At 42.4% G+C, this 22,747-nt stretch overlaps 1 protein-coding gene across 7 annotated transcripts in view; it reads right to left on the bottom strand.

Moving 5' to 3' along the window:
- DLGAP3 (DLG associated protein 3) overlaps positions 1–22,747 on the bottom strand; it is a 726,679-nt gene that overhangs the window by 532,866 nt on the left and 171,066 nt on the right. For all 7 annotated transcript variants that reach the window (XM_073666015.1, XM_073666016.1, XM_073666012.1 and 4 more), the window contains exon 2: positions 20,982–21,066. The gene's annotated coding sequence lies outside the window, so the exon portion shown is untranslated. The remainder of the gene's footprint in view (positions 1–20,981; positions 21,067–22,747) is intronic.

The raw sequence follows: 22,747 nt of genomic DNA, 5'->3' as shown, positions 1-22,747 counted from the left end.
GCATGTATTCACTGGAAAACTTCTCAGAGAGCGAAGGCCGTGGGGCTCAACAGGAACCATGGCCTGAGCATGCTGTAATGCACACGCCCGGGCTGAGCGGCGTGTGCGTGTGATTGTAGTGATTCCACTGGACCGTGCCGGAGAGTGAATGCCTGGAGGGGCTTAACTAGGTATTCACCCGATCCGACCAGGGTCGCACGACGGCATACAACGCCAGTGCACCAAGGAGGAACCGAGCAGAGGGACCAGGTGCTACTCCAGGACAGACCCCGGACACGGCTGTTGACCCACACAGGGGAATACAGGAACAGACTGGTAGGCTGGCACACAGACTGGTGGGTATAGGCAGGCACGACTGGTATGCAGGCAGGCGGGTATGCAGGCAGGGGGGTACAGGTAAGCACAGCTAGAGTGCAGACAGGGAGGCACTAGCAGGTAGGAACAGAGGCAGGATAGGACCCAGTACACACTGGGACTCAGGAACAGAACCACAGATGTGGCGGACAAACACAGCAGAGTGAGGCCGCCCAGAGAGGTGAGCGAGAACAGGGCAGGACAAGGCCGCCAGGAGCGGTGAACAAAGGATCAGAGCTGAGCGAGACTGCCGGAGCAGTGAGCAAGAGTAAAGCAGGACGAGGCCGCCTGGAGCGGTGAGCAAGAGTGGAGCGAGACTGCCGGAGCAGCGAGCAAAAGGGTCAGAGCGGAGCAAGGCTGCCGGAGCAGCGAGCAAAGGAGTCAGAGCAGGCTAGAACCGCCGGAGCGGTAAGCAAAGGAGTCAGAGCAGGCTAGAACCGCCGGAGCGGTGAGCAAAGGAGTCAGAGCAGGCTAGAACCGCCGGAGCGGTGAGCAAAGGAGTCAGAGCAGGCTAGAACCGCCGGAGCGGTGAGCAAAGGAGTCAGAGCAGGCTAGAACCGCCGGAGCGGTGAGCAAAGGAGTCAGAGCAGGCTAGAACCGCCGGAGCGGTGAGCAAAGGAGACAGAGCAGGCAAGGCTGAGTAGGGGGGACAGGGCTCTGTTCACACGGAACAGACAGGAAGGGTAAGGCAGAGCCAGACACCCACAGGGTACTTGCAGTGAAGTAGCGAGTGGACCACAAACTCACAAACGAGAGTACAGAGACAACAAGCAGGAGTTAGGTACGAGTTCAGACTCTGCAGAAAACGGAAGGGAACGGACATAGAGGCAAAATAGGTAAAGGATAGGATAGAGTTCAGACTGGAACTGAGTGTACGGAGGAGACCGACACTGCAGCGGGATACAGGAGCGGGTCTGGAATACGGCCCCCTAGAGAGGCGGGACGAACAGGCAAGGAGCGTGTTCAGACAGGACAGATACGATACAGGAGCAGGTCTGGGTAATCGGCCCCCAGAGAGGCGGGACGAACAGGCAAGGAGCGTGTTCAGACAGGACAGACAAGATACAGGAGCGGGTCTAGGTAATCGGCCCCTAGAAGGCGGGAGGAACAGGCTAGGAGCGTGTTTAGACAGGCCTGGAAATACAGCCTCCAGGAAAGGCAGCAGGCAAGAGTACACAGACAGGACTCAGTTCAGACACGGGAACTGATACCGCAAGGCAGGAGACATAGACAGGACTCAGTTCAGACACGGGAACTGATACCGCAAGGCAGGAGACATAGACAGTACTCCGTTCAGACACGGGAACTGATACCGCAAGGCAGGAGACATAGACAGGACTCAGTTCAGACACGGGAACTGATACCGCAAGGCAGGAGACAAAGAACAGGACCTGGCACATTCAGAGTGCATGCACACACTGAATGAAACACTATGCTCAGGCAGGGATAGATGGGAGCAGCTGAGCTATATACCAGGTGACAGACAGCAATAGGCTGAGGACGCACAAGGGGTGTGACCCACAGCAGGTACAAAAAGCAGGAGGTGATCGGGCGCCGCCCTTAAGCAGCAGAAACAGACACAAACAGACAGCATGGAGGGAAGCCAGAGAGACATTCTGGACTGGAGATCAAGTGCGCGCTCTTGCACAGTGGGAGATGGACCACCATGCAAGGACGCCGCCAGGTATGTTACACCATCAATGAGTTTCTTACAATGCTCTGCTGGAATTGTAGACCATTCTTCTTTAGCAAACTGCTCCAGGTCCCTGATATTTGAAGGGTGCCTTCTCCAAACTGCCATTTTGAGATCTCTCCACAGGTGTTCTATGGGATTCAGGTCTGGACTCATTGCTGGCCACCTTAGAAGTCTCCAGTGCTTTCTCTCAAACCATTTTATAGTGCTTTTGGAAGTGTGTTTTGGGTCATTGTCCTGCTGGAAGACCCATGACCTCTGAGGGAGACCAAGCTTTCTCACACTGGGCCCTACATTATGTTGCAAAATTTGTTGGTAGTCTTCAGACTTCATAATGCCATGCACACGGTCAAGCAGTCCAGTGCCAGAGGCAGCAAAGCAACCCCAAAACATCAGGGAACCTCCGCCATGTTTGACTGTAGGGACCATGTTCTTTTCTTTGAATGCCTCTTTTTTTTCCTGTACACTCTATGTTGATGCTTTTTCCCAAAAAGCTCTACTTTTGTCTCATCTGACCAGAGAACATTCTTCCAAAACGTTTTAGGCTTTCTCAGGTAAGTTTTGGCAAACTCCAGCCTGGCTTTTTTATGTCTCGGGGTAAGAAGTGGGGTCTTCCTGGGTATCCTACCATACAGTCCCTTTTCATTCAGACGCCGACGGATAGTACGGGTTGACACTGTTGTACCCTCGGACTGCAGGGCAGCTTGAACTTGTTTGGATGTTAGTCGAGGTTCTTTATCCACCATCCGCACAATCTTGCGTTGAAATCTCTCGTCAATTTTTCTTTTACGTCCACATCTAGGGAGGTTAGCCACAGTGCCATGGGCTTTAAACTTCTTGATGACACTGCGCATGGAAGACACAGGAACATTCAGGTCTTTGGAGAATGGACTTGTAGCCTTGAGATTGCTCATGCTTCGTCACAATTTGGTTTCTCAAGTCCTCAGACAGTTCTTTGGTCTTCTTTCTTTTCTCCATGCTCAATGTGGTACACACAAGGACACAGGACAGAGGTTGAGTCAACTTTAATCCATGTTAACTGGCTGCAAGTGTGATTTAGTTATTGCCAACATCTGTTAGGTGCCACAGGTAAGTTACAGGTGCTGTTAATTACACAAATTAGAGAAGCATCACATGATTTTTCAAACAGTGCCAATACTTTTGTCCACCCCCTTTTTTAGGTTTGGTGTGGAATTATATACAATTTGGCTTTAGGACAATTCTTTTTGTGTTTTTCCATTGAAGACAAATTAAATGAAGATAATAATACCAAAGAATTTGTGATTGCAATCATTTTCAGGAAGAAACTGATTATTATCTGACAGAATTGCAGGGGTGCCAATACTTTTGGCCACCACTGTATTTAAACAGAATGCACGCTGCCGAGAAGAAGGGCAGCCTATGTTCACTAACCAATTTATTACATATCGCTCAATGTATAAATAGGCAATCAAACGACCCCTGACCAGCTAACATGCTGTTGATTGGTGGCTCTTTAGTGTCACACATCGTCTAATGTAAACAGACCCTTAAGGGCCATTTCATTACTGCTTTTTTAGGCCTAGTTTCTTTGTGTTTTTGGTTGTTTTTAATTTTGCACCTAATTCTTCTTTTCATTTGCTCCCTTTTTAAATTCTATTTTTATATGTCTTCGCTTTTTTATGTTTGTCATTGTAGGCAAGGTTTGAGGTTTCCAGATATTTTCATCTAATTCAAAATTTGCAACTTTTCAAAAAAATTGCAACATTTTTGCAAACTTTCTCCAGTCATCCACTGCAGTGACATTATGTATGCTAAAATATGGCACATTTTTTGTGCTAAGAAGTTGCAAAAAAAGTTAACAAAAATATAGACCATTTTTGGCTGTATGCAAAATTCTGGAACCATCTGTGCCATTTTGAAGAATTTGGAGCAAAAACAGTAACAAACATAAGACAAAAAATCTTAGTAATTTAAAAATAAAAGACACAAATGATGAATTAGATCCTTAGCTTAAAAACGTCTATTTTGATCATGTTGTTTATAGGGTATGTCTCAAGTACTTAAATGGGAAAAATTGGAAAGCGCTTGTAAAATCAAGCAACTTTGCAATTTACTTCTTATTTAAAATCCTCTCCATTCTTAAGAATGGAGTGATTTTTAATTTTATACTTTACTGCTCTGTTGTAAATGTTACTGGCCACCCTGCAGTCTCAGAGTGGTTGGTTACCTGACTAAAAAGCTTGCACCAAGATGTTCCATATTTTATAGCCTGCTTGCGCCGCTCTGACTCTGATGGAATCACTGATCTGGCCAGCCTCAGTCCCACTGCGCTTCTTCCATGCTGCTGTTATGTCTGTCAGAGGCCGCAAACTCAAAACAGCAACCTTGGATAGACTTGGTGCAAGCCACGCCGTCTAGCAGATTCCAGAGGAACTTCGATACCCTTTAACCCCTGTACAGGGATCGGGACTTGAAACGAGGTCCACTGGATTGCTTTCACAGAAGAGCTGCAATGTGGAGAAGCAAACCATGGGCAAGAGAATAATTGGGTAGACGGGTCAAAATCAGGAGGTCGGCGTAGGGATAAAATCGCAAAGAATAAGAATAGTCAGAATAGTCAAAAAAGCAAGCCAAAGTCAAAAGTCAAGACTGTCCACTGGGAGAATAGCAAGGCAAGTTACACAGGAACAGGTCAGAATATAACTGGCAGTGGACAGCAGGATTTCAGGATCTTAAATAGCTTGCAGCCCCACACAAACCACACAGTAGTTAATTATATGTCTCCCAGTATGGATGGTACTACAAGTCCCAGAGGACACAAAACTAGAACTTCGGGCCCACGTCACCCATGTGAACATGGCGCCAACTAGTGACAGAAGCAGAGGCTGGAGGGGCAGGCACAGATACAGGTGTCACAGCTGCTGAATTACAACAAGGCAAGGTCTCAGTTTGAACTGGAGGCCATGTCGCTGGTCCAAACAATCAATCTTCAAGAGTACACCACTCCTGGCAAACAGGAAGCCAGGAGGCAGAGGAGGGATGCACTTTTTTATTATTAAATAATATATATTGGTGTTGTACATAAGAAGAGGTTACATACCACTTCTGAAGATTAATCATGCGAAACTCCATTTCAAGCAATTTAAAAATTTGCTCAAACAAATGGTAAAAATTGTGGTAAAAACTAGTCACTTATCTTGTATCATCATCCAATAGAAAAAAAAAACATTTTTGGTTTGGATACAAACTTGAAGTAACATCCAGATATATACGATAAGAACCTCATATTATAGGTATAGTCATTATAAAAGTAATGCTATTCAAAATCCATATAGTCACTGTTAGTATTTGTTTTATTCATTTGATTCATTTTATGCCTCCTTCCGTCTCTAGACACTTTCTAAAACTGTTGAGGTAGACTTATAGACAAAATACATAAAACATGTGGTGCATGCCATACGCCTTACTTTATTGGTGCAATTTGCAGTAGAATTCTGGCATGTTTTGTTTAATGCAGTGTTTCCCAAACCCCATCCTCACGGACCCCCACAGGTCATGTTTCCAGGATCTCCTTAGTATTACACAGGTGAGAGAATTCCTGATGCCTTGATGATACTTCAATCACCTGTGCAATACTAAGGAGACCCTGAAAACATGACCTGTGGGGGTCCGTGAGGATGGGGTTTGGGAAACACTGGTTTAGTGTATCTTCCACATTGCTTTGAATTATTGCATTCTTTTGCTGAATTTATTTATTTTGATCAGGTTATATGAGCCCATCTTTCAGCAACAAGGTGAATTCCTCAGATGGGAATTAACAAAGTAATATTATACAGCAAATATCTGAACATTCATTAATATTTCCACCCCAAGCTGCTTTTCCTATATGTTAGGGTCTTGAGAACAGAGTAAAGAGAACATAAAGCTGCAGAAATATACTTAATTAAAAATGTAACTAGATGACATTTCCAAAGTTTTGTAAAGAAGAAATAAGGATAGGTGCACAGAAAATGCCACAGTTTATTTTTCACATGACACAGTTTTAAGATGTTCTTGCGTCTCTGAAATGGGCAGCACAGTGGTTCAGTGGTTAGCATTCTTACCTTGCTGTCCAGGAGGGCTGGGTCCAAACCTGGCCAAAGGCAATATCTGCACAAACCTTGTGGGAGAGAATTTTTAAAGCAGTGGCCACGCTAATGACCGGGCCAATTTTTAGAAATCTGACCACTGTCACTTTATGAGGTAATACCTCTGGAACGCTTCAACGGATCCCGCGGATTCTGAGATTGTTTTCTCATTACATATTGTACTTCATGATAGTGGTAAAATTTCTTCGATATCACTTGAGTTTATTTGTGAAAAAATCGGAAATTTGGTGAAAATTTAGCAATTTTCAATATTTGAATTTTTATGCCCTTAAATCAGAGAGATATGTCACACAAAATAGTTAATAAATAACATTTCCCACATGTCTACTTTACATCAGCACAATTTTGGAACCCAAATTTTTTTATTAGGGAGCTATAAGGGTTAAAAGTTGACCAGCAATTTCTCATTTTTACAACAATATTTACAAAACAATTTTTTTAGGAATCACATTTGAAGTGACTTTGCGGGGTGTTTAAGACAGAAAATACCCAAAAGTGACACCATTCTAAAAACTGCACCCCTCAAGGTGCTCAAAACCACATTCAAGAAGTTTATTAACCCTTCAGGTGCTTCACAGGAATTTTTGGAATAGGGAAGAAAAAAATGAACATTTAACTTTTTTCACAAAAATGTTACTTTAGACCCAATTTTTTTTATTTTTGCAGGGGTAAAAGGAAAAAATGGACCCCAAAATTAATTTGTTGTGAAATTTCCCCTGAGCACACCGATACCCCATACGTGGGGAAAAACCACTGTTTGGGCGCACGGCAGGGCTCAGAAGGGAAGGAGCACCATTTGACTTTTTTAATGTAAAATTTGCTTATATAATTAGTGGATGCCATGTTGTGTTTACAGAGCCCCTGATGTGCCTAAACAGTGGAAACCCCCCACTAGTGACACCATTTTGGAAACTAGACCCCTCAGGAAACTTATGTAGATATGTGGTGAGCACCTTGAACCCCCAGGTGCTTGACAGAAGTTTATAACATGGAGCAGTGAAAATAAAATTTTCACATTTTTCCCACAAAAATGTTTTTCAGCCCCCAGTTTTGCATTTTCATAAGGGTAACATAAGAAATTGCACCATGCAACTTGTTTTGCAATCTCTTCTGAGTAAGCAGATACCCCATATGTGGGGGAAAACCACTGCTTGGGAGCACGGAAGAGTTCGGAAGGGAAGGAGCGCCATTTGACTTTTTGAATGTAAAATTTGCTTGAATAATTAGCGGATGTGCCCCTGATGTGCCTAAACAGTGGAAACCCCCCACAAGTGACACCATTTTGGAAACTAGACCCCTCAGGGAACTTATCTAGATGTGCGGTGAGCACCCTTAACCCCCAGGTGCTTCACAGAAGTTTATAACATGGAGCTGTAAAAATACAAAAATCAAACTTTTTCCACAAAAATTATCTTTTAGCCCCAAATTTTTTATTTTCACAAGGGTAAGAGGAGAAAATGGAACCTAAAAACTGTTGTGCAATTTCTCCTGAGTACGCCAATAACACTGTTTGGGCGCATGTCAGGGTTCAGAAGGGAAGGAGAACTGTGTGACTTTTTGAACACAAATTTGTCTGGAATCAAGAGCGTACGCCATGTTGCATTTTGGGAGCCCCTGATGTGCCTAAATAGTGGAAACCCCCCACAATTGACTCCATTTTGGAAACTACACCCCTCAAGGATTTTATCAAGGGGTATAGTGTACATTTTGAACCCAGAGGTACGACATATAATTTGATAACATTAGGTCATCATATTGAATAAGTTGTCATTAGTCTTGAGCGCAAGTGCTCGCTACTTAAGTTTGCATCGGGTACTCGGCCTGCACATAACACCGGGTGTCACCTGTGACAATCCGCTGACACCGGGCGGCGATCGCCCCGCACCGCTTGTGTGCGGGTGTGATCGCCGCACGCGTAATAGTACGTAGCTTGTCCATAAGGCCCAGGGCGCAGGTATGTACTATTACTGACGTCGTCGGAAAGGGGTTAAAGAGACTTCATACATTTACTCCAAGAATGTTGTGTATCTTTCAAAAAGATACTATTAAATGGATAATCTCAGGTCACACAAGAGTACCAAATCACCGCTATTATCTGTCTCAGCCTTGTTCTTATCTTCTAATCAAGCTCTTGCTGTTCTAAACTCTTTTGATATGTATGGCAATTTGTTTTAGTGCTTCTCAGCATATGCAAATTAGCTAAGACTAGTCCAATGGGGTTTCTTTTCCACCATGTTAGTCCAGCCTAAGATCCTGGAATCACGCTGTCTTAGTATGACTTACTGTATATCTTTTTTAGTCTCTATGAAACACAATTTCCTGAAATGAAAATATGATAGGGTAAGTGAAGAAGACATCGATCATGAGCGTGATTATAGGACATGAGGTCGGACTAATATACACTCCACCATACTAAAATTGGTAGATTTGCATATACTGAACAGCATTATAAAAGTGAATTAGCTATACCAGTCAAGACAGTTTTGGAACTGGAAAAACTTGATTTTAATACAGGAATGAACCTCTAATAGATAACTATTGAAATAGGACTTGACTTCTCATTTGATAGATAATTATTAAGAAAGAAATATATCTATAATAATGAATCAACATAAAATACAAAAAAATAAAATTGGTAATATGAATCAACAAAGATGCCTGATTCCCATACAAGTAATCTGGTTACGAGAGCGCTGCCAATCACTGGGAGACCAGAGTTGGTATCAGGTAAATGGGTATTTATTTAGGTAACGCGTTTCGGAGCCGATCTGACTCCTTTATCAGGCACATAAACAACAGGATAGACTCATGACTAATACCCTGTGGTTTATGTGCCTGATAAAGGAGTCAGATCGGCTCCGAAACGCATTGCCTAAATAAAAACCCTTTTACATGATACCAACCCTGGCCGCGCTCTTGTAACCTCGTTATTTTCTCATTGCTTTGGCGTTTTGGTTCCTGGGTACCGTCCTGGAAGCAGCAGCACTTCCCAGGAGATTGATCATTACACCTCTATCAGTGTTGTGCCTGCTGCACAACACCGTAAGAAGACCACATTACCACTTACCTCTGCTATCCCTCGCTAGTGGTATCACACTTATAAGCGCTCTCCTTTCTTTTTTAGTACAAGTAATTTGGGATATAAACCATCCTATATTTAGTATAAAAACTTTTATATTGCACTACCCCCAGACCACAATAAAAAATAGAATAAAAGTGCAAACACGAGGCCTCATAAACAACTTACATAAAGATAACAACAAAACAAAAGTGCAAACCGGAGGGTGTGCAAATGCTCACATTAACGTGGGGATGTCAAGAACCCCCCCTTCACCCTACGCACAGTTCGCATTAGCTACCTCTTTATTGACATAGAGCCCTTACAGGAATATTGTTTTATCTGACAGATTATATTGTCGATTTTGGGGCTTTGTGGGACCTGACAGCTTCCCTTTAAATTGCTTATGCTTCTTAGTATTTTAAGAAAATCTTAAGAGAATTGTAAGAAAATTTTACAGACACTCTACTTGTACTCCTTTCTGCGAAGGCATTTAGCCCAAGAATTATCTCAGCACTTCGTAAAAACATAAAGGGATCTATAATATCAAAGGCCTAGACAGTGTCAGACTGGGGTGTCTGGGGCCCACAGGAGGAATTGATCCTCAGGGCCCACCCTACAGCTATATGCACATACCTGATAGCTGATATCCCCTTTATAGTGGAGCGTCTGCTGTAAATCACAGGCGGCTGCTGAACATCATTGCCATATCTCCCTCCACCTACTCCATCATCATTGCCATATCTCCCCCCACCTACTCCATCATCATTGCCATATCTCCCCCCACCTACTCCATCATCATTGCCATATCTCCCACCACCTGCTCCATCATCATTGCCATATCTCCCCCACCTCCTCTATCACTAATGCCATGTCATATCTCCCCCTACTTCCTCCATCGCCATGCCATGCATATCTCCCCCCCACCTCCCCCATTGCCATGCCATATATCCCACATGTCATATCTCCCCCCACCTACCCCATTGCTATGCCATATCTTCCCCCACCATGTCATATCTCCCCCCACCTCCCCCATTGCCATGCCATATCTCCCCCCACCTCCTCCATTGCCATGCCATATCTCCCCCACCTCCTCCATCACCATGCCATGCATATCCATTCCTCCTCCCCCATTGCCATGCCATATCTTCCCCCACCATGTTATATCTCCCCCCACCCTCCCATTGCCATGCCATATATCCCTCACCATGTCATATCTCCCCCCACCTACCCCATTGCCATGCCATATCTTCCCCCACCATGTCATATCTCCCCCACCTCCTCAATCATCATTGCTTTCCCTCCAAAAAAAACACAAAAAACGTACCTCTCAGCACGCTCCCCCGCAGCACCGTCCTCCGCTTCCTGTCCGGCATCTTTCTCCCTGACACAGGCCCGCGCTGCATGATGACGTCATCAAGCAACGTGAGCCTGTGTGAGGAAGGAAGCGCTGGGCAGGAAGCAGAGGTGAGGATGGATCCCTGCAGCTCCGCTGCCATTTTCCTCCTGTCGGCAGCAGAGCTGGAGGGATCGCTCCCTGTCCGCCGCACAGGATGAGGGCAATCTAGCCATGGACCTCCCGGGAGCCTGGGGGTCCGAGAAGCAGGCCAGATAGCCCTCATCAGCTGCACTGCAAGGGCCCTCCTGAGCCTTCGGGCCCTTGCAGTGCAGAGCACCGGCGGCCATGTTAACCAGGGGCCCCCGTTCGTCCTGCTCGGGGGCCCGCTGAGGACTTGGGCCCACCAGAGAATTCCCCGGTGTCCCGGTGCCCCAGTCCGACCCTGGGCCTAGATATTAATGTGAATGCAAGTTTTTCTAGTAACAGTACACTTTTTACAAGAGAAGAAAATATAAAGCTTCTAATTTAGGATTCCAATATAATCTATGCATCAATGGATATGTTTCATTTAGATGAATAAAGGCAGAATATATATTGAAATATGGATCAATGTGGTCAATAATGATGCATGCCATTAATATAGAATGCCTTGTTCCAGGAATATTTTTATAAAATGAATTTAAGATGTGCATAATCCAAACCAATTCTATATCCAATTCTAGATCCCAAAGATCTTTTGCAAATGATAAGTGCTTATGTGTTACTTCTTATTCATCTTGCCTCCCTACTGAAATGTATTACTATTTACTGTATTAAGGGACTTGTAGAATGTGCACACAGTTTTTTGGTGCTGATCCACTATAAAGAAATGCCTTTTTTTTTTTTCGTTTCTGGCTTTCAAGAAAGCCTGGAAGGAAAAAGAAAGGGCATATCATTTTTTTAAAGCATCTCTTATTGGAATCCACTCCTAACCAGGCACTACTTCCAATCAGATGGCTGCAAACAACACTCCAAGAAAAAAACTGTCCCAAAACAATTCAAAAACTCTTCAAAACCACTTCAAGAAATGAAAAACTCTTCCAAAAACTTACTAAGGCTTTGTGGACATGGCATCCTTTAGATGCCAACGCACCCACCAAGTTTTAATAGGAAAGTCACCTCAGGAATATGCCCACAGTCATCTTCCTGAAGTTTTACCATTATCCTTGCGGCTACTGTGAAGTACAAATATGCAGAAGTACAGTGAAGCTACCCAAAGAATGAGCATTTAATTTTCTTTTAACAGCTTCAGGGTTTCCAACCATTATCCTGATTGCCAACGCACCAGGGCAATTGGGAAGAGCTGAGGCTAAGCGCCAAAATTGGCACATCTAATGAATGCGCCATTTCTGGGGCGGCTGAGGCCTGGTGTTATTAGTCTGGGAGGGGTCCCCGTTCCAGCCTATTAATATCAGCCTGCAGCTGTCTGCTTAACCTTTGCTGGTTATTAAAAATAGGGGGAACCCTGCGTAATTTTTTTGGGCACCCCCCGTTTTAATAACCAGTAAAGGCTAAGTAGACAGTTGTGAGCTGATATTAATAGACTGGAAGCTCCATGAGTATTGCCCCTTCCCAGAATAATAACACCAGTTCACAGCTATCTGCTTTCCCTCAGCTGATTATTAAAAATAGGGGGGGGGTGCACACTCCATTTTTTGCCTTTATTTATTAGCTAAAATCAAGTACAGAAAACTACACAGGCAAAGCACTGATTAAATATATCACATCTATCTATATCAGTATATATGATTGTTTTATTAATTAGAAAACTAGCTTGAAATTAGATAAAGAATTGCTGTATGAAAAGCTGATGTTAAAGACGCATTACATATGGATTGCAAACGGATGTCAAGTGAGAAAAAACACACGTATTGGATACGGATGCTAGGTGAGAAAAAAATGCATGACACTCGTCTGACACTAGCCAACTTTTCTGGCTCAGAATTTCAGAGATTTTATACACACAGATGTGAGCGAACCCTTATGCCGATACCAGGTGTAGAGCATAAAGGGAAACACCTGACTGGGTATTCTCACCTCTAAAAAGCTTTTATGCGTGATGATAATCACCAAAACAATCAATGTTCACAAACTTTGCCCAGTGTGAGCATGACAACCATCCAACATATAGACAATGATTCCATCAATTGACATGTATCACATCTTTTGCACCGACATTAAAAAAATTATCTCTTATTAGTTCAACCACTCATGTAAGCAGGCATCTGTATGATGTTTGTAATGAAATCCTTGTGAATGAGTGGAGAACGATTTTGCTATGTAATTTGAGAACACCAGGAGGTAGGGTCTGAGATACAGATTTCATGCATGTGTCACTTCTTAGGGTGTGAGCTGTTATTTCAATACAATGAATGTTTTATCACCAGGAGATTATCACTGCCTGAACTGCAGCTCCCCTGAGCTCTGGTCTGAGCCACTCCCTCCTTTGATAAGCAGCTTACTGTCAATAGACAATATATATAGAAACCTGTGGTGTGGGCCGAGTTAGCTTTTTGAGCTCTGCTACATGCTACATCTAAAAACTCAACTGCAGCACCCAGTAATCTAAGTGATACATCGTTTCCTATATTGGGCTGCTCCCAGATGAGGTAGCAATAATTTGGTGATACCCTTTAATTTGATTGATAGCTCACTATGTGACTTCTGGTGAAAGGCAAGGAAATCAGACAGCACTTATTTTTAAAAAATGGAAGAACTAATTAACCCAGCATTTTAAAAAAATATCAGTCACTCAAAAAATGTGCTTGAAGAAAAAAACTGTTCTGACTAAGGAAAAGAGGGACAAGGAGATACAATTTGCTCATGACATTTGATAAAATAAACTATTATATTAGGAAAATACTCAACAAATACTGGAACATCCTGAGGAAGGATCTATATTTAAGGGAGATAATCCAGACACAACCATGTATAACATTTTACAAAGATGTGACTATTAAAAATTTCACTGTACCCAGTAATCTAATAATGCAAACTCAAATAAATAAATTAATAAAGAATGCAATCTCAAGCAAAGATGAAAATAAAGCTATGGGGATATATAAATGTGGTATCAATATAGTGCTGCTGTTGGAGACTAATTAACCATAATGTCAAATAAATGAAGTATAGTACAGGAAAAATCCTTGATATCAAAGTTTATCCTATGGGTCAGACTTGGAAATCTACTATGTAATTTATTGTATATGTGGCTTACAACATTTGGGGTAGCACTAGCCAAACACTGCGACCCTTTATGAAAGGCCGCAGGCATAAAACTAAAAATGGATTCCTACAGAAAAGTATGTCTCCTCAACTTCATATTAAACATGAAGGAAAATGTGATGCAGTTACAATCACTCCTTTAGGCTATGTGCCCACGATGCAGAAATGAAGCAGAAAATTTCTGCAGCATTTCTGCATCTCCCTGGCAGAAAAAACGCATGCAGATTGTACATGCGTTTTTCCTGCAGAATACATGCGGATTCACATGCGTTTCCGCATGCAGATTGTCAAGCGCTTTCCAGGCGATAGCATCACTTGGAAAGTGCTTGACAACTAGGTCACACTATATAAATCCATGCAAACAGCATGGATTTATACAGTGTGACCATAAAAATTAAATAAAGCTATACTTACCCCCGAGGCCCCGGTGTGTGCTGCAGCGCTCGTTCCTGTCTGGTTCCCGGCTGCCGGCATATCGCGAGACAGAGCGGTGAAGGGCCTGCGGTCACATGACTGTGACGTCACCGAAGGTCCTCAAGCGATGCCGGCATTCAGAGAGAAGACGCCGGACAGGTGAATATAACTTTATTTGTTATTTTATTCTTTTTTTACAGGTACAATGGTACCCAGGTCTGGATGAGAGTCTCCTCTCCTCCAGAACTGGGTACCATCCGCACATAGAGACGCATAGAAGCCGCTTGTAGAAATGTACAGTCGCGGTTTCTATGCGTTTCAATGCAAGTCAATGGCGGGAGTTCCGCTGCGCTACCGCAAAATTAAATGACATGCTGCGGATTTTTGTACGCAGCATAAACGCTGCGGAAAAATCCGCAGCATGTGCATTGAACATGCGGAATCCCCTTGGGGACCATGGGGTGCGGATGACCTAGCGTTTCACAAGCGTTTCCGCTGCGGAAATTCCGCAGCATAAACGCTTGAAAAACGCTACGTGGGCACCCAGCCTTTGAACAGATTTCCATTGAAAGTTTGTGCAGACAGATGACCTTTTAATATAGTCAATTGTAAGGGTTTTCTAAACTTAAAAGCTTACATCCCGATGGTTTACAAAAATAATAGAATCAGAATGAATAATAGAATCCCGATTATGAGCTCTTATCAACCATCCTAGATTGAATTAACTGTGTAGAAAGGAAAATGTGCAACTGTAAGTATACAGTGCTATATAACATGATGACTGCAATATATTATGAGGATAAAAACGCTGATGGGAGGAGTGCTTCTTTAAGATCATTAAAAAACATTCTACAGGCACAAATCATAAATCAACATACAGTAACTTCATGTTTTTAATGTTTTCCACCTGCTGATATAAAGTAGAAGTATCTACAATTCAGATTTGTCTTCTCTCCAATATGACTAATATACTATTAAAGGGTGTACAAGGCTATCTATATAATAAACCTGTTGGAGTGCATTCACTTCTACTGCTCAGTACAGCAGCTGTGTTCCATTGTCCCTTGTAGCCCACATTACTAGAGCTCTGACTGACATGCTATATAACATGAACGGAGAGAACTGTAATTGCTGCATAGCTCCCAACTGTAATATGTTTAATGATCAGCAGCTAGTCAATTTGTTAATTACTTACTTAGACTTTATTACTTTAATCAATGACAGATATTTATCTACAGTTCAGTGTAATCCAGGAATCTGGTAACTCTTTCTCAGGATGTAAAATCTAAGTGTTGTGTGGGAAAGGTATTTCTGAATATAGTTTGTAAGCATTAATAAACCTTAATACATTATTTTGCTTTAATGTCTAAAAACAAACATTAAACCCCTTCACGACCTTGGACATATAGGTACGTCCAAGGTCGTGTCCCTGAATTTTATTCAGGCTCCGGCGCTCAGCCCGCGTCTTTCCCTGCACATGACAGCTGATCTGATCAGCCAATAACAGCTGCAGGTGGATTCGAGATTCACCCGTGGCCGTTAACAAGATAAATGCCGCTGTCAATCTCCGACAGCGGCATTTAACATGTGCCTGGCAAAGCGCATCACAAGACGCATCGGCGTCCCTGTTACATGATCGCGAGGTGCCGATGGGTTGACATGACAGCCGGGGATCTGCAAAAGACCCCAGTGCCTGCCATTGTGAATCTCCTATGAATGCCGGCCAGTGGTCGGCGTTCATAGGATATTGTGATTTTTGCTGCACAATTTTAGTGCAGCAAAAATAATCATCTCGTTACCTGCATTAAAGACAGCTGTCTTACATAGTCACCTGTATAAAAGAATCCTGTCCACAGACTCAGTCAGACTCTAACCTCTACAACATGGGCAAGACCAAAGAGCTTTCTAAGGATGTCAGGGACAAGATCATAGACCTGCACAAAGCTGGAATGGGCTACAAAACCATAAGTAAGACGCTGGTTGAGAAGGAGACAACTGTTGGTGCAATTGTAAGAAAATGGAAGAAATACAAAATGACTGTCAATCAACATCAAACTGGGGCACCATGCAAAATCTCACCTTGTGGGGTATCCTTGATCATGAGGAAGGTGAGAGATCAGCCTAAAACTACACGAGGGGAACTTGTTAATGATCTCAAGGCAGCCGGAACCACAGTCACCAAGAAAACCATTGGTAACACATTACGCCTTAAAGGTTTAAAATCCTGCAGTGCCCGCAAGGTCCCCCTGCTCAAGAAGGCACATGTGCAGGCCCGTCTGAAGTTTGCCAATGAACACCTGGATGATTCTGTGAGTTATTGGGAGAAGGTGCTGTGGTCAGATGAGACAAAAATTGAGCTCTTTGTCATTAACTCAACTCGCCGTGTTTGGAGGAAGAGGAATGCTGCTTATGACCCAAAGAACACCGTCCCCACTGTCAAGCATGGAGGTGGAAACATTATGTTTTGTGGGTGTTTCTCTGCTAAGGGTACAAGACTACTTCACCGCATCAATGGGAGAATAGATGGAGCCATGTACCGTAAAATCCTGAGTGACAACCTCCTTCCCTCCGCCAGGACATTAAAAACATTTGATAATGGCTGCCTTGCCCAGTTCACTCATTTCACAAATGGATACTTGAAGGCAACCTCTAATATATAAAAGGTCATTGAAAGCTGACCTCTTTGGATAAAAATACTTACATGTTCTTCATATATAGTAAATCCGGGATCCCATTATATAGGGATCCCATTACTCGGCTTAATAACATATTGTAACATTTTATGGTTCCTTCTGCTACACGCACATTATGACCGCTTGATTGTCCTCCACTGTATATGTCCACCTTATGATTTTGTATATTATCTTTACATTTTTAAAGGGGTTACCTTGTTATTTAGTTCTTCCAGTTTAGAAGTTACCAAATAAAAAAAACAAATATTGTCAAAGCAATGTGGACACTGATTCATTTGAGTCATAATCTAATAAATTCTATCCAGTTCCTTGAGACTGGATGCAGACATTTTTACCCTCACAACAGGCATCAAGGTTTATTTGCATTAAACTGTGCTAAACATACTAAACAAACTGATTTTAAACATTTTTCTGGTGATGTTAATCAAGCACAGGCAATTACTTTAAATGGGCTGATTTTTTGCATCATTTAAAAGTGATTTATACAAGAAAGTTTATATAAAGTTGCACAAATGAAGACTGAAAATGAATTAAAATCCTGAAACACTTTCAGAAATTAGTATGTAGTATTACTTATTTGACTGGGTTCATACATTGGATCCCGGCTGGCAGCCGATTGCCTTAACAACATAGAAGCCTGACTAAAGGTTAATTTAGATGAGCCAATATACAGTGAACTAGTGTTTGTTTGGCCGTCGAGACAGTCCAGCAATCACCCAACGAATGAGCAAAATGCATAAAAATCTAAAAATCATCGTTATTGGCAGCACATTGCTCCATGAAAAAGGTTATGCTGCCTGGATTAGCTCATATAAAAGGCAATTAGCCCTCCAGCAATGTCCTCTTGCTCATGTATTAGCCGTGTCAGGTTGACAATGGAAACCAACTCCCATGACTTATGGCTTGTGCCCTTTTACAATGACATCTTTGGTCTGTGAATTAGGGTACAGCCTTGTGTTCTGTATGTTAAATAACCTTGTTCTTGATCCTGAGAATCCAGACTATGAAATTTGACTTGTGTCTGGCTTCCATCCCTTTTCATTTCTAATTTTTTTTACCTTACACCTGGTGCTCTGATCGTTGACCTGTCCTCTTAGCTAAAGACCCCCATGCACATTAGATAAAAGTCATCCAAATCTGCAGATAAAGGTGGGATTGGTTGACCATCGAATATGTATGAGGGCCTTCCAACTGTCATCTGACAAATGATGTTGCGGGAGAGAAGAATCTCGCAGTTGGATTTTCAACAGCTGATCCTTTTGTTCGGCAGGGATATAAGCTGCTACTAGAGGATTCTGGCAGCAGCTCTCTCATAGAGAACACCGGAGCATTTGCCCTTGCCGAGAGTTCCTGTGAATGGGGGAGCAAGGAGAGATAGCTGTAGGCTAAATGATGGTTTGTCCTAGTTACCTAATGTGTATTTATAATGAAGGAAGTATGGCACTCCACCAATTCTTCGGTTCACGGGTAGAGTTCCCAACCCTCCAAACAATTCAATAAGGAATCCGGCACTCAATATAATGCAATTAATAACGCAATTTATTCAACTTAACTTTATAGACAAATATGAATAATGTTTTGGTCTCACCAACCTTCATCAGATGACTGTTCACACCAAGCACTCAGTGCACTAAGACATGCTAATCATTTAAGTGCAACTTCTCACCTGCTTGTTTTCCCTTAATCTCCACTCCACCCTTCTTTGATTGACGCTCTGGCTGAGAAACATGGAGATAGATGGAAAACAACAGGTGGGAAGGTGTAGTTAAATGTTTGGCCATGCCTTAGTGTCTGAGGTCCTGTACTTAGTTTGAATAGTCATTCTGTGCTGACACAGTCCCTTTAATGTGATTTCAAGTTACTCTAGCTGAGGAAAGGTCACTTTTTGTTAAATATATTTTAAGCTGGCGTTATTGTAACTTGTGGGACCACTGTATCTGGCACTAAAAAGCAAAGTACTATCTTATTGAAATACAGTGTACATCCCATAAAGGAGTATGTTAAATAGGACCTGTACTTTTACAAACTTTGCATAAATCAACACTACAGGTGCATATAAGAAACTTTGCAATATACAGTACAGACCAAAAGTTTGGACACACCTTCTCATTTAAAGATTTTTCTGTAGTTTCATGACTATGAAAATTGTACATTCACATTGAAGGCATCAAAACTATGAATTAACACATGTGGAATTATATACTTAACAAAAAAGTGTGAAACAACTGAAAATATGTCTTATATTCTAGGTTCTTCAAAGTAGCCACCTTTAGCTTTGATGACTGCTTTCCACACTCTTGGCATTCTCTTGATGAGCTTCAAGAGGTAGTCACCGGAAATGGTCTTCCAATAATCTTGAAGGAGTTCCCAGAGATGCTTAGCACTTGTTGGTCCTTTTGCCTTCACTCTGCGGTCCAGCTCATCCCAAACCATCTTGAATGGGTTCAGGTCTGGTGACTGTGGAGGCCAGGTCATCTGGCGTAGCACTCCATCACTCTCCTTCTTGGTCAAATAGCCCTTACACAGCCTGGAGGTGTGTTTGGGGTCATTGTCCTGTTGAAAAATAAATGATTGTCCAACTAAACGCAAACCGGATGGAATAGCATGCCGCTGCAAGATGCTGTGGTAGCCATGCTGGTTTAGTATGCCTTCAATTTTGAATAAATCCCCAACAGTGTCAACAGCAAAGCACCCCCACACCATCACACCTCCTCCTCCATGCTTCACGGTGGGAACCAGGCATGTAGAGTCCATCCGTTCACCTTTTCTGCGTCGACCAAAGACACGGTGGTTGGAACCAAAGATCTCAAATTTGGACTCATCAGACCAAAGCACAGATTTCCACTGGTCTAATGTCCATTCCTTGTGTTCTTTAGCCCAAACAAGTCTCTTCTGCTTGTTGCCTGTCCTTAGCAGTGGTTTCCTAGCAGCTATTTTACCATGAAGGCCTGCTGGACAAAGTCTCCTCTTAACAGTTGTTGAAGAGATGTGTCTGCTGCTAGAACTCTGTGTGGCATTGACCTGGTCTCTAATCTGAGCTGCTGTTAACCTGCGATTTCTGAGGCTGGTGACTCGGATAAACTTATCCTCAGAAGCAGAGGTGACTCTTGGTCTTCCTTTCCTGGGGCGGTCCTCATGTGAGTCAGTTTCTTTGTAGCGCTTGATGGTTTTTGCAACTGCTCTTGGGGACACTTTCAAAGTTTTCCCAATTTTTTGCACTGACTGACCTTCATTTCTTAAAGTAATGATGGCCACTCGTTTTTCTTTACTTAGAATTTGTATTATGGCAAGAAAAAAGCAGCTAACAGTCTATTCAGTAGGACTATCAGCTGTGTATCCACCAGACTTCTGCACAACACAACTGATGGTTCCAACCCCATTTATAAGGCAAGAAATCCCACTTATTAAACCTGACAGGGCACACCTGTGAATTGAAAACCATTTCCGGTGACTACCTCTTGAAGCTCATCAAGAGAATGCCAAGAGTGTGCAAAGCAGTCATCAAAGCAAAAGGTGGCTACTTTGAAGAACCTAGAATATAAGACATATTTTCAGTTGTTTCACACTTTTTCGTTAAGTATATAATTCCACATGTGTTAATTCATAGTTTTGATGCCTTCAGTGTGAATGTACAATTTTCATAGTCATGAAAATACAGAAAAATCTTTAAATGAGGTGTGTCCAAACTTTTGGTCTGTACTGTGTGTGTATATATATATATATATATATGTGTGTGAGTGTGTGTGTGTGTGTTTAACTGCATTTAACCATACAAAGTAACCAACTACACTAAGTTTGCAAATTTATACTATAGACTTGAAATTCTGCAATTTCTTGCTTATAAGGAAGGAAGACCTTTGCATAAAAAAGTGCATATGGTTATAAATATTAAGAATTGCATATCAAACAAATATCTGTGTTTTAGTTTGAAATGTCTGCTTTTTACAATTCTTCTCTATGTGACTTTCAATTCTATCTTTCCTATTCTGGGAAATGAAAAAGAGCCAGAGGGTGAAATGAGCTCAGCTTTTCTTACCGCTTTGAGACCGACTCTAACATCCCGCTGACTTCATGGTCCGTGAAGTTCCAGTCACACAACTCACGGGATCCCCTGTCATGAGCTGGAGAGCGAAAAAGAGAGAAGGGAGGTGAATAAGAGAACAGCAGAGAAATGTATAGATGCAGAAAGCGATCAGGCAGGAAACAGAACAGATAGAAGAGATGGGGGATGGGCAATCCAGCAACGGCAGAAAGGGAAAAAAAGATGATTATTGCAAGACTTGAAATGATCCAATGTAAATTGTATCAGTAAATAATATGTATATAGAGAGTTTACATTCTTTTCCACTAGGTATATGAATTCTGTTCGGCAGAGCCTCACGCACACCATAACACCTGTAATGTTCAGTGAAGCTGCAAATGATTTATGTTGGGGCTCAAGCAACAGCAAGCTGGCAAGAAAGGGGTATATCTGCATTGCAGTGCCATGGGCTCTATTCTCCTATTGATTAGCTTACGCTTGCACACTTCTTTAATATGTGTGTAGGCTCCAAGCTAACATTTCACCTAATGTATCACTTCCTGGCATGTTCAAGAATATACTACCAATCAGACTGTTAAATTATCAATAATACCACTAAGAAGAGAATTATATCTTCACCAAAAGTGTCATCAAGGCTTCTCCTGCAGGATGAGACACATTTATATGCTTCTGTGAAAAAAAGACATATTCTTCTAATGGAGTATAGGCCTATGAGAACGATTACACAATCACCATGGCAACACTGAATGCACTTGAGGACAGCCATTTTTAACATACCTAATTACATCAACTAATGAGTACAATTTGACAGGTCTCCCCTGTCTGTCATAGAGAATGAAAGAAGATACAGAACAGCAACTGCTCTGGTCGTGAAAAAGCCTTCCTCAGTGGAAACGGCTTCCTAGCGTCTCATACTCGAAGCATGCAAGGGCAACCAAGATTAAAATGCTACATGTGAACACGCTCATCACATTGTCATCCAGTACAATGAGCAAGCCAAAAGCATCATCCTCTGATCTCCTAGTTAGTACATCAAGTGACTGGCTGAACATATGTGTTATTTCTAACAAATAGCGATGAACTTGTCCAGGGCCGGCTCCAGGTTTTTGTGGGCCCCGGGCGACAGAGTCTCAGTGGGCCCCTTTAACACATACCACTATTCATGATGCACAGATATGGCAGAGAAATATATATATATATATATATATATATATATATATATAGTACAATGCTGAAGATTTCACTTCTTACATTTCATGAGCGATATCTATAGTAAATTCTACAATAGCTCAGAAACCGGTGAATCCTCACAGCGCACAGTGCAGACCGGACAGTATAGTCCTCCATACAGTATTATGGCACCACTAAGTCCTCCATACAGTGTTATCGGCACTATATATTGCTCCATATGGAATAATGGGCCCCATATATTGCTCCATACAGAGTAGTGGGCCCCATATATTGCTCCATACAGAGTAATGGGCCCCATATATTGCTCCATACAGAATAATGGGCCCCATATAGTGCTCCATAAAGTATAATGAGCCCACATATTGCTCTATTCAGTATAATGGGTCCCATATATTGATCCATACAGAGTAATGGGCCCCATATTTTGCTCCATACAGAATAATGGGCCCCATATAGTGCTCCATACAGTATAATGAGCCCAACATATTGCTCCATACAGTATAATGAGCCCCATATATTGCTCTATTCAGTATAATGGGCCCCATATATTGCTACATGCAGAATAATGG

The sequence above is a fragment of the Phyllobates terribilis genome, unplaced genomic scaffold, assembly GCF_046119375.1.
Source record: "Phyllobates terribilis strain yellow unplaced genomic scaffold, ASM4611937v1 Scaffold_2__4_contigs__length_985480577, whole genome shotgun sequence".
Classification (NCBI taxonomy): domain Eukaryota; kingdom Metazoa; phylum Chordata; class Amphibia; order Anura; family Dendrobatidae; genus Phyllobates; species Phyllobates terribilis.
Note: the sequence above shows the minus strand (reverse complement) of the source record. Positions and strands in the feature narration are given on the sequence as shown.